The 11,718-nt window shown below is 39.8% G+C and overlaps 1 pseudogene; it reads left to right on the top strand.

Annotated features, from left to right (window-relative positions):
* The first annotated feature begins 9,311 nt into the window (after nucleotides 1-9,311).
* Nucleotides 9,312-9,411, top strand: LOC127133846 (uncharacterized; annotated as a pseudogene).
* Nucleotides 9,412-11,718: the final 2,307 nt, after the last annotated feature.

Raw genomic sequence — 11,718 nt, 5'->3', positions numbered from 1 at the left:
TGTAAACTTTGTTTAGAAGTAACTTGAGTTAAATCTTGACATCAACGACCACCGCCACAACCTAGGTAACCCCACCTTATGCAAATCGGTTCAAGTACACTACGATAGCTATCCTAGTTCCTTCACTCTTATTTCACCCGTTTTCATTCAAGCGAAATCACATTAAGCCCTTTATCTTTTCGCGCACATAGTGGAGTAACCGGTTAGTGATTCTGATTCCCTTTTATCTAGAAGTTCTGGTACATAAGTCGGATAACTTCGTTATTCAGTCCATTGCAAATTGCGGGGGATCGGACCGTAGTCCGCCCTACCAAGTTCAGTACCAGATACCTGCTGAACCAACTCGTAATGGATCTTTCATCTTATGCTTTGTATGATCTGCAACCTTTAGATTAAATGATCTGGTAGGGATCACCTAACTTAATTAGTGCATTTCCTGATATATATATATATAATATATATATATATATAATATATATATATATATATATAATATATATATATTCTAGATATATATATATATATATAAATATATATTTTTTTTTTTATTTTTTTTTACTTTGGGAATCATTCACTTATATTCATCGGCTCTCCACGTAGTTTGCTATTAGGATGGTGCTGACTTCTTGTATAAACTACTCGGGGTTACTATAAAACTAAAAGTTCAAGGGATTGGTATAATAGGTACTTATCTGATCTAACATGTTGAGGTTCGTTTAGAGTGTTTGGCGGTAGTGGTCTTTGTCTTAATTCGTCTCAAGATCGATAAGGTGAGCAACCTTTATACTTATTGGGTGTTGAATTTTTGTTGTGGCTCATGGAAATTTGAGGGAATAGATAATAGAAATTTGTTCACACTCGGGACTTAACTTAAAATAATAGATTTTTTTTTATATAATTAAAATAACAATGAAGGGAAAGGTACATACTTGAAAATGGAAATAGAAAGAACATGGTTTCCCCCCCATACTTAAACTAAACATTGTCCCCAATGTTTTAAGGAAATGAAATACAATATGGAAAGGAAAAAGAAACTACAACTAAGGCTGCCTACCGCCTCTGGTTCTTGGGCCAGGTGATCTCTGACGTAAGTCTAAGTTGTCGAACCTGCTGAACAACTCAGTAAACCGCTGGTCGGTAATGGCATTCCTAGCATCCTGTTGTTGTTGCATTTGACGCATCATCTGCATCATCTCGACATTCTGTGCCTGCATACCATCAATAGCATCCATGATGTCGTCGTTGGTTGCAGGCCTTCTTCGTCGACGACGGTGGGAGGATGGGCCAGTTGCATTATCGGAAGGGTTGAGCGGGACGGATTGTTGTGCGGGAGGCTGATCACCTTGCTCCATTTCCTCAAACTCGTCTGTGGGCGGGTTTGCTTGTGAAGGCTCGGTGGCTTCGGGAGCATGTAGATCATAGAGGAGGCGGTTGCGGTTTGTGACATCGGTCAGGGCCATGTTGGGTAGGACAACGCTTGGGATGGCTTGGTTGTTCACCATAAGATAATATCCTCCTCCTACTCTATTCTTAATCATGCGGCTGGATCGATAGTAGTTGATGTCCATAAATAGGGGAGGTAGAGATTCTAAGGTTTGGAGTCGGTCCCCTAAGTTTAAGCCAAGTGCAATGGTGGTGATTAATCCACCAATTACAAAGGGTTGGCGGCCTCTAGCACATAAGGTACGGAGATGATGAAACAGAAAAGAGGCAGCGTTTACCTTAGCAGTCGGTTCGAAGACGCATTCGAGGAAGAATAGTTCTTTTGCGTTGACCTTACTGTTGTTTGGTCTTCCAAAAACTGTGTTTTGTAGGATCCGGAGAAAATATCGGATGGTGGGGTTATGTATGTGGGAAAGAAGGAGTTCTTCCCAGTTGTAGGCATCTAGACCGGATATTTTCTTAAAAAGGGTGGAAATGGCAACTGTGCTCCAGTTTATTTCGGGAGGGATTCTGGGGTAGACTTGACCTTCTGTGGGAAATTGTAGCATGGTACTCAATTGGTTTTGGGTTAAGGAGTACTCGGTGTTGAACATTCGAAAGGTTGCGGTGCCGGTTAAAAATTCATCTTCACCGGCGGAAGTGGTGTATGCGTATGAACTTAAGAATTCTAAGGTTAGGGAGGGGTATGTTGGTTGGTTATGGGTGCATAGAAAGGTTAAGTCGGCTTGACGGAGCATCCATTTGATACCTTGGAGTAATCCTAATTGGTGTAAACAAGTAAAATCAGGGTACCTGGTGGAGACGACGCCTCGCTGTTGGAAACGCTCGAATTGCTCCCTTTGATAATTTTCATCATTGGATCGGAAGATGATATTTCCAAAATTCTGATTTCCCGCCATAGTGATGAATGAATTTGAAGGAGTAATTTGGAAAGAAAAGAAATGTATTTGATAGGAGAGAATGGTTTGTGGTGAATGAAGGGAGGTTTTGATGGGTATTTATAGGAAAAGAATTTGGAAGTTGGAAAAGAAAATGGTTGAAAAGTAAATGTGGGTAAATGTGAATAAATGGGGAAGATAAAAAATTTGAAGGGTGTAACGTTCGTCTCCAACGGCTATGTAACGTTCACCTAGTCAGAAAGGTGTTACGCTCGTCACAGGGGTGTGACGGTCGTAACAGGCTCTTGGCGTGCCGTTCGTCATAGATTGTGTGACGCTCGTCACACATTCTTTTTGGCAAGGCTTCAGTAGCGTTCTACAGAATTACTTTGGTAATGGATTTATTTTTATTATTTTGTTTTGTTTTTAGATTGTTTTATCTTGGGAATTAATTTATCTTGCATGCTATTCTACTTTGCATAATATTGCATGAATAATTCAATAAGTTATAGGCAGCAACAGTAGAGAATATAATAGCTATTGCATAATAAAATTAAATAAATAGCTTCAATAAAATGATCATAATGTAATATTGGAAAGAAAAAAAAAACAAAAGAAATGTGAAAAGGAAACAAATGCGAACATGAATTCAAATAACATTAATGAATAATCTTAAAACTGAATAACTAAGAAAAATAAATAAATTCTATCCATCTGCACGATCTCTGGCCGGAGGAGCAAAAGAGTTAACACGGTGTAGCAACTCGTGAAACTGATCTGTCATACTGCTCATGTATCCTAGAACTTCGTGTCTCATGTCAGTAAATTCTTCTCTGAGGGCGTCTTGTTCTGACATCAAAGCTTCAATGGCGGTGTTATAATCAGCTCCGGGCATATGATGCCGGAGGTCGGATATTGCTGATTCTTCGGTCTGAACAGGCTGAGGAGGAGGGTTAATATCATAATAGCCGGATGGTGTCCGAGGGTCGGATTCGGCATAAGGGATCTGGTCATTATAAATCTCATAGTCCTGGATGGATTCAGTGGATCTAGTGGGAGTGGGGGTTTCGTTCAGATTGTAGAGCCAGTTGTTGCGGTTATGAACACTAGTCCTAGGATCGGGTAAGGTAAATAGGCAAAGAACCTGGTTATTAATAATAAGCTCAAACTCATCAGATCCTAGGTTTGCTATAAACAAGGTGTTGAAGAGGAAGGGTATACTCATAGTAGTAATGCCACAAAAAGGGCTTAGGTCGAGAATCGACTCACGTAACCCGATAGCGTTACCAATCATGGTTATCAAACCGCCTATTCTAATAGGTGCTCGCTCATCTTGGATAAGGTGGTCTAAATTTGCTAGCATAAAGGTGGCACCGTTTACTGGACGGTTCTGAGAAGCACAGAATAGGATGAAGAGTTCATCACGTGAAACTGAAGTGCTGTTTGGCTTCTCTCCAAATAAGGTGTGGGTGAGGATCCCATGGAAATAACGGAAGGCCGGGTTGTGAATGTTTCCGGGAGATACTCATGGTCCTCGGGTTCATCATTTCCAGTCAAACTACCCCAAAAGTGTTCAAGTTCTCTATATTCAAGAAGTTCTTCCTGGCTTATTGTGAATGTGTCGAAGGAGGTAGGAAAACCCAATAGGTTTGTAAAGTTTCTAATATTAAATTGGTACTCCATGTTGAACATTCTGAACTGGATAAAACCTCTGCTAATTCCTTTTCCATGGCTGGGTAGATAGATTAATGAGCTAAGGAATTCTAGTGTGAGTCTCCGATAGGTGGCGAAATGTCTTAGGATAGGGGATGTCTCCCATCCTATCTGATTCAGCAAATACAGGACACTTTCTCTTAGTCCAAGGGCAGTCATAGCCCAATCATCAGCATATAAACTAGGTAGTATCTCTCTAGTGGCTAGTTCGTCAAACTTTTGTTTCTGAGCCATTCCTCTGAATTTGATACCCATACGATCAATATGTCCCATCTGGTTAGTGTTAGCTAGAGAAAAGAAAACATGAGTTTTAGTTAGGATTTGGCCAAATGCCGAAAGAAGAAAAAGGTTATTTTTTTTTTAAGTTAACATAAATTAAGGATGAATACTAAACAGAAATTAAAAGAATAATTAAGGAAGAAATAGGAAAATGATAATAATAAAATAAGAAAATAATAAAATAATTGTGGGTTGTCTCCCACTAAGCGCTTTGTTTAAATGTCGCAAGCTCGACAAAGAAACTGTTAAGTATTATCTATTGATCCTGGAGGCAATTCGTCTAAGTGTAGGATTTGCGAATCTTCGTTGGTTTCCGCATAGTGATAGTGTTTTAGACGTTGCCCGTTTACAGTGAACGGTTATGTGGATTTGCCTTTAATTTCTATCACTCCACTGGGAAAGATGTTAGTGATATGAAAAGGACCTGACCATCTGGATCGTAGTTTTCCCGGGAATAGCTTTAGTCTAGAGTTAAATAAAAGGACTGCGTCGCCTTGCTTGAAGATTTTCCTTGATATACGCTTGTCATGCCATTGTTTTGTTCTTTCTTTGTAGATTCTGGCATTTTCATAGGCGTCTCTTCTGAGTTCCTCTAATTCGTTTATGTCAAGGATTCTCTTTTCGCCGGCGACCTTATAGTTTAAATTCAGATTTCTAATAGCCCAATAGGCCTTATGCTCTAACTCTACCGGGAGGTGACAGGATTTTCCATAAATGAGCTTAAATGGGGTCGTCCCTATGGGGTTTTATAAGCAGTTCGGTATGCCCACAAAGCTTCTGGTAATTTTAATGACCAATCTTTCCTTGAAGTGGCGACTGTTTTCTCTAATATTTGTTTAATCTCTCTATTGGACACTTCCACTTGCCCACTGGTCTGAGGGTGGTAAGGTGTCGCTATCCTATGTCTCACGCCGTATTTAAACAATAGTTTTTCGAGTACCTTGGATATAAAGTGCGATCCACCATCACTGACTACTATTCTTGGGATGCCAAATCTCGGAAATATTATATTCTTAAAGAGTCTAGTTACTACTCGGGTGTCATTTGTTGGAGAAGCTATAGCTTCGATCCATTTTGATACGTAGTCGACTGCCACGAGTATGTATTTGTTACCGAAAGAGGATGGAAAAGGTCCCATGAAGTCTATTCCCCACACGTCGAAAATCTCTACTTCCAAAATACCTTTTGTGGCATCTCGTCACGTCTAGATATGTTTCCTGTGCGTTGGCATCTGTCACATTCCTTGATAGCCGCATGTACGTCCTTCCATATAGTTGGCCAATAAAAGCCGGCTTGTAGGATTTTAGAGCAGGTCTTGGATGTACTTGTGTGTCCACCATAAGGAGCGGAGAGTGGCAGTGTTGGATTATATTTTCTACCTCTTCTTCGGGTATACATCGACGGAAGATACCATCGGGGCCTCTTTTGAAAAGTAAGGGATCATCCCAGTAATAGTGTTTTATGTCGTAGAAGAATCGTTTCTTCTGCTGGTAGGATAAAGTAGGTGGAACTATTCCGGCGGCTAAATAATTGACGAGATCAGCGTACCATGGTGTGACAGATATAGCTAAGGTAGTTTCTACTTGCTTGTCAGAGTTATTCTCTTCCAAAGTAGCTATAAGTTTATCGTACGAGAAATCATCATTAATTGATGTTCTTTCCGGTTCAAGGTTCTCAAGTCTAGAGAGGTGGTCTGCTACTACGTTTTCAGTTCCTTTCTTGTCTTTGATTTCTAAATCGAACTCTTGTAGCAACAAGATCCATCTTAGGAGTCTAGGTTTAGCATCCTTTTTGTTAAGAGGTACTTGATAGCGGCGTGATCAGTGTAAACTATTATTTTGGCTCCGACCAAGTAGGAACGAAATTTATCTAGCGCAAATACCACTGCTAGGAGTTCTTTCTCGGTAGTGGCGTAATTCATCTGCGCTTCATCTAGGGTCCTACTTGCGTAATATATAACGTGAAGCTTTTTATCCTTTCGTTGTCCTAAAACAGCACCTACAGCATAATCGCTGGCATCACACATTATTTCGAATGGTTCATTCCAGTCGGGTGTCTGCATTATGGGTGCGGAGATCAATGCTTGCTTAAGCGTTTGGAATGCTTTTAAACAGTTATCGTCGAATATGAATTCAGCATCTTTCATCAATAGTCCGGTTAAAGGTTTAGTTATCTTAGAGAAGTCTTTGATGAATCGTCGGTAAAAACCGGCGTGTCCTAAAAAGCTTCGTACTTCTCTCACGGTTCTTGGGGGTTAAAGATTTTCGATTACCTCTATTTTGGCTTTGTCTACTTCGATTCCTCTGTTCGAGATGATGTGTCCTAAAACAATTCCTTCTTGTACCATAAAGTGACACTTCTCCCAGTTAAGTACTAAGTTTACTTTTACACATCGCTCAAGAACTCTTTCTAGGTTTTCAAGGCATTCTTCAAAACTTTGTCCGTATACGGAAAAGTCATCCATAAATACTTCCATGATGTTTTCGAGAAAGTCGGCGAAAATTGCCATCATGCATCTTTGAAAGGTTGCAGGAGCATTACACAGGCCAAACGGCATTCGTCTATAAGCGAAGGTACCAAAAGGGCACGTGAACGTTGTCTTTTCTTGGTCATCAGGGTGAATTGGTATTTGAAAGAAGCTTGAATAACCGTCTAGATAACAGAAATGTGAATGTTTTGCTAATCGTTCTAACATCTGGTCAATGAATGGTAAAGGGAAATGATCTTTTCGGGTTGCTTTGTTTAGTTTCCTATAGTCGATGCACATTCTCCATCCCGATTCGATTCGTTTAGTTATAGTTTCCCCTTTTTCGTTTTCAATAACGGTTATGCCTCCTTTCTTTGGTACTACGTGTACAGGACTAACCCATTTGCTATCAGATATAGGATATATAATGCCTGCTTCTAATAACTTGGTTATTTCCTTCTTTACTACCTCACTCAGGATCGGATTTAGTCTCCTCTGGTGTTCTCTAGAGGTTTTACAGTCTTCTTCTAGCATGATGCGGTGCATACAAATAGAAGGACTTATTCCTTTAAGATCGGTGATGTGGTAACCTAGTGCGGTTGGATACTTTCTTAAGATATGTAGGAGTTTTTCTGTTTCGAGTCTTCCTAGGTCTGCATTGACTATCACAGGTCGTTCAAGTTCTAAGTCTAGGAATTCATATCTCAGATTTTTGGGAAGTGTTTTCAGGTCAAGGGTTGGTTTGTTAAGACATTGCGTAGGGTCCGGTGTTATTGCTAAACATTGGTTAGATTTGTCTTCTACAAGGTAGTCGGATGATTTGTCTTCTCCTAACTCTGCTTCTTTTATGCATTCATCGATGATATCCATGAAGTAACATGTATCTTCTATTGCAGGTGCTTTCAAGAATTGGGAAAGAATGAACTCAATTTTCTCTTCACCTACTTCGAAGGTGAGTCGTCCTCGTTTTACGTCTATGATTGCACCGACAGTTGCTAAGAACGGTCTTCCCAGTATAATGGGTGTAATATCATCTTCTCTAATGTCCATAATTGTAAAATCAGTTGGAATGTAGAATTGACCTATGCGTACGGGAACGTTTTCAAGAATTCCTACAGGATATTTTATGGAACGATCTGCTAGTTGCACAGACATTTTGGTTGGTCTTAATTCTCCCATTTCCAGTTTCTTACATATGGATAAAGGCATAACGCTAATTCTGGCTCCTAAATCGCATAAGGCTTTGTCGATGACAAATTTTCCTATGTGACAGGGTATAGAGAAACTACCCGGATCCTTGAGTTTAGGAGGCATGTTTTGGATTATAGCGCTACATTCGGCAGGGAGTGTAACGGTTTCGCTATCTTCAAGTTTCCTCTTATTAGAAAGAATTTCTTTTAAGAATTTAGCATATGAGGGCATCTGCGTAATAGCTTCGGTGAACGGAATTGTAACGTTTAATTGTTTAAGGAGATCAACAAATTTTCTAAATTGGCCCGCATCTTTGGTTTTAACAAGCCTTTGAGGGTAAGGGATAGGTGGTTTGTAAGGTGGTGGAGGTACATAAGGTTCCTTCTTTTCTATGGTTCCTTATTACTCTCTTCCTTTTCCTTAGGTTCGCTTTCCTCAGTTGATTTTTTAGGGTTTTGGTTTTCTATCCTTGGATCAGACGGTCCTTCCACTTCCGTTCCACTTCTTAATATGATTGCATGAGCGTGGCTTCTCGGGTTAGGTTGGGGCTGTCCAGGGAATGTACCAGTTGGGGCAGCAATAGGCGCTTGTTGTTGAGCTACTTGTGATATTTGTGTTTCCAGCATTTTGTTATGGGTAGCCAGGGCATCTACTTTGCTTGCTAGTTGTTTAAGTTGTTCGCCAGTGTGTACATTCTGGTTTAAGAAATCTTTATTGGTTTGTTGTTGGGAAGCTATAAAGTTTTCCATCATGATTTCCAAGTTGGATTTCCTAGGGGCGTTATTGTTAGGCATGGATGGGTTCGGTTTCTGATATCCCGGAGGTATAGCTGGGGCTTGATTTGGAGATTGTCCAGGTGCGTACAAAGCATTATTACTTTATATGAAAAGTTTGGATGGTTCTTCCAATTTGAGTTATAGGTATGCGAGTAGGGGCTTCCTTGAGCGTAGTTTACTTGCTCTGCTTGGATTCCTGTTAAGAGTTGACAATCCGTAGGAGTGTGACCTTGGATTCCACAGACCTCGCAATTCTGAGTTATAGCAACCACGGCGGCTGGAGGTGATACATTTAAACTTTCAATTTTCTGGACCAAAGCATCCACTTTTGCATTGACGTGATCAAGGTTACTTATCTCGTACATGCTAGTTTTCGTTTGAGGTTTTTCCACCATTGTTCGTTCGGTTCCCCACTGATAGTGGTTTTGGGCCATGCTCTCGATAAGCTGGTAAGCATCAGCATAAGGTTTGTTCATTAGTGCACCACCTGCAGCGGCGTCTATTGTTAACCTTGTGTTGTACAAGAGACCATTATAAAATGTGTGAATTACTAACCAGTCTTCCAAACCATGGTGTGGGCAAAGTCTCATCATGTCTTTGTATCTTTCCCATGCTTCGAAAAGAGACTCGTTGTCTTTCTGTTTAAATCCGTTTATCTGGGCTCTTAACATAGCTGTTTTGCTTGGCGGAAAGTATCGGGCAAGAAAAACTTTCTTCAACTCGTTCCATGTGGTGACAGAGTTGGACGGGAGAGACTGAAGCCATCTTCTAGCGCTATCTCTTAATGAGAAAGGAAAAAGACGAAGTCGAATTGCCTCTGAAGTGACACCATTAGCTTTAACAGTATCAGCGTATTGGACAAATACGGATAAATGAAGGTTTGGATCCTCGGTAGGATTTCCAGAGAATTGGTTCTGTTGCACAGCCTGCAACAGCGAAGGTTTAAGTTCGAAGTTGTTTGCTTCAATTGCGGGTGGAGCAATACTTGAATGCGGTTCATCTTGCGATGGGGCGGCGTAATCTCTAAGAGCACGAGCTGGTTCTGCCATCTCGGGTATCGAAGGAAAAATGTTTTTGAAATCAGGAAGTTCTACAGGAGGGAGATTGTTTGCAGCACGATATTCCCGAATTCGTCGTAGGACTCGGAGATATAGTTCGATATCGTTGATTCGTAAATAGAGCGGTTCGCCTTGTGAGCGAGTGCGTGGCATACAAATCAACGAAAGAAAGAACAGAAGAAAAAGAAACTATAGTCTCTACAGCGTAACGGAAGAGTTACGATATCGATTAAATAAAAGTCCCCGGCAACGGCGCCAAAAACTTGATCGCTCGACTTCGTGAGTCGAATTTGGGGTACAAACTGCAAGTGCACAGTTCTATCGCGTAGTTTTAAAAGATATCGATCCCACAGGGACTTATGAATCGATATACCGTTATCTAAGGTTACTTCGTAAAGCTAAGGTGGATAATGTTTGATTGTTTGGGGGAAAAGCTAAAACTAAAAATAGAATCTAAATTAAATATAATAAAGCGGATATCGGTATGTAGTTCGTCGTAATTAGGGAATCAATTCTTTGTCGGTTTCTTGGTTTTAAAATAAATCTTTTCAGTTGACTTTATTGATTAAAAGTTTTATCTCAAACTCTCGCTCTGTTGAATAAACCATGATTTTATGTTAATGTAGCTGTCACTTATAATTAAGTCAAAAAACCATTTTTTGAAAGCAATACAGTCCATAGAAACTCTTTTCAAGAAAACACTGACCGTTTAAACACCCTTATCTCAAACTCTCGCTCTGTTGACTTAGGTTATATAATTAAATTCGAATGCTTAACTCTCGTCCTCACATTCAATCTTTAAAAATACTTTTTGGAAAAGATCAGAATTTAATTAACTCTAAAACTTGCTCTCGCCCTGATCTAGAATTAATGTCTAATTTACACTGTCCAGTTAAAACCTCAAACTCTCGCTCTATTGATTTTAACTTCTTTATGTCTTTTACTTTCGTAAAAAAAAACCTTTGTTATTAACCCTGTAAATTGAGACCGTAAAAAGAGTGATTTTAATTTTAAATTTAATTAAACCGACTTAGTTTTTGATTCCTTATTCCGCTTACTTTACATACCGATATCTAAGCGAATTAGCCAGACATGCTAAACAAACTTAAATACTTATCATGCATAAACAGACTCATCCCAGGCAGATAATATAAATAAATAATAAAACAAAGCATTAAATAATAATTAAAGAACCTGAATAAGTTAAACAGTAGTCTTGAATAAGTTAAACAGTAGTCTTGAACACTCCACCACAAGCCGGTAGGATTTGTTCTTGGATTCTTCAATTAAACAACGAATTAAAACGAAGGAAATAAAAACTGGATTCTAACGTAAGGTTAGATCCGATAAAAAGGTACACAATAGTTTCCGGTGTAGAAGCTATTTTGCGAAAAGAATTAACTAAATGCTAAAAAGGAAATAGAAATTGCAAGGGAAATAGTGTAAAACTCGTAAAAGCAATGCTGTAAAAATAATGCTTAAGTTGCTGGAAGAGAAAAAGGCAAAAGCGAAAACGGCAAAAGGAAGAATATGGAAAAAGCGTGGAACCCTTTTAGGTTTGGAAAGTGGCTATTTATATTGGTGCCTTGAGTAACTGCTTCCGCTTCCAAAGGTCTTCAACGTGCAAAGTACTTAGGCGTGGATATCGGCTTCAACTCTCCCTCAACGTCTCTGAAGCGTTCCTTGCACCAAAAATGTAGGGGACTGGTGTGACGTTCGTCACGCCATGTGTGACGTTCGTCACAGGAGTGTGCAAGGCGTGACGCTCGTCACGCCTCTGTTACGTCCGTCACAGGCACAGCACCTGTGTTCTTGTACTTTGGGCTGGGCTTTGATATTTGGTTCATTTTTTCTCCTTTTTGCACCTCCTTTTCTTCCATTTTTACTTGTGCTTCAAAATAAGCCACCTGAGA

The sequence above is a fragment of the Lathyrus oleraceus genome, chromosome 3 (genome assembly GCF_024323335.1).
Source record: "Lathyrus oleraceus cultivar Zhongwan6 chromosome 3, CAAS_Psat_ZW6_1.0, whole genome shotgun sequence".
Lineage (NCBI taxonomy): Eukaryota > Viridiplantae > Streptophyta > Magnoliopsida > Fabales > Fabaceae > Lathyrus > Lathyrus oleraceus.
Note: the sequence above shows the minus strand (reverse complement) of the source record. Positions and strands in the feature narration are given on the sequence as shown.